The sequence below is a fragment of the Aplysia californica genome, unplaced genomic scaffold (assembly GCF_000002075.1).
Source record: "Aplysia californica isolate F4 #8 unplaced genomic scaffold, AplCal3.0 scaffold00080, whole genome shotgun sequence".
In the NCBI taxonomy this organism is placed as follows: Eukaryota; Metazoa; Mollusca; class Gastropoda; order Aplysiida; family Aplysiidae; genus Aplysia; species Aplysia californica.
Genome location: NW_004797350.1, coordinates 1406634 through 1407933, shown reverse-complemented (window position 1 = coordinate 1407933; position 1300 = coordinate 1406634). Strand labels below are relative to the sequence as shown.

At 44.8% G+C, this 1300-nt stretch overlaps 1 protein-coding gene across 2 annotated transcripts in view; it reads right to left on the bottom strand.

Moving 5' to 3' along the window:
• LOC101851255 (sulfate transporter) overlaps window positions 1–116 on the bottom strand; it is a gene marked incomplete in the record, with an annotated part of 91643 nt that extends 91527 nt beyond the window's left edge. The window contains 1 exon segment of one of the 2 annotated variants that reach the window (XM_013080297.2): window positions 24–116. 2 annotated transcript variants of the gene reach the window in all.
• Window positions 117–1300: the final 1184 nt, after the last annotated feature.

Here is a 1300-nt window from a genome sequence, read left to right as displayed (position 1 = left end):
TATTTATTATTATGATTACTCACTCTCACAGAACGTTCTCCTTAGTCCACGACCGACTACTCCACAAGCGGGAAGATCGAGCTGACAAAAATCAGATCTACTCTCAGTCGCTCCAACAGACTGCAGCAGGTCCCAAACAAACACTCTCGATCAGCCCTCGCAGAAAAAAAAACGTCCTCCAAACCACCACCAAAAACGAAACAAAAACAAAAACACATCCACCAGTAGGCCTACAGAATACTACAGATTAAAACAGCTCACCACAACCAGGCCTGGCTTCACGCTGACGACAAATCCCCGCCAACAATGCCACTTTTGATTCTTCCATTCTTTTCTTTTAATGGAATTCAGGGGTGGCTCAGAAAGATCAATTGTCTTTTTAAATAATCGGTCGAACAAAGGAAATGCAGGGAAACGAGGGCTCAGCGAGTGTCAAGGCGTGGTGCACTGGATAATTACGAGGGTCTCGTCTTGGGGGGAAACTTATCACGGAGGGCCCAGCCCAACGGACGCACAAACAGGTTCTGTGTAAGGTACTAGACCACCATATCAGGGGGGTCCTTTTTGAAAATGATATTGGTTTAATGCTCCTATCAACACTGTTAGGTTATTTTGTCCCTTTTAAGAACAAGCGTGATAACCCAGATTCTTGGGGTTTCCAGAAATCTAGACCTACACCAAAAGTGGGCATTGCCCTACCTATAGGAGAAGTTTGATTTCAGTGGTGTGTATATTTGTTTGGTTATAGAGAAAACTCTCCTTTTCTTTTAAAGAAACTGAATAAGGATCCACAAACGTTACCTTCAATTTTCTCAAAACAGCATTTTTCGGGATAGACCTAGCCCCCTTGTGCTTAAAACCCACCATTTAAGAGGCGGGACCTCCGAGTTTAACGTTCACCTCCGAAAGGAACGAGCTGAGTGGGAAATTCGTGTGAAGTGCCTTTTCCAAGGACACAGCGTCGCAACGAGCTGAGCCTCGTACCCCCGAATCCGCAATCTCATGATTACGAATCGTGTAGCCTGACACCACTCGATGGTCCTGTCTGCATGCAAGGGAAAACTATTTCTCCCCAGTTTCATTGTTAAGGATACCTTTCTCCTACTGTCATAAAGTATACTATGCATAAACAAAAGCAATAGAGGGAAAAAACCCAAGGAAAATTTAGATCTATTTTACTCTGTTTAAGATTGTCCTACTACTTCCCTACCTGCCACCGTTTTCAAACACACTCGCCCTTCCTCCCTCCCTCCCTCCCTCTCTCTCTCTCTCTCTCTCTCTCTCTCTCTCTCTCTCACCT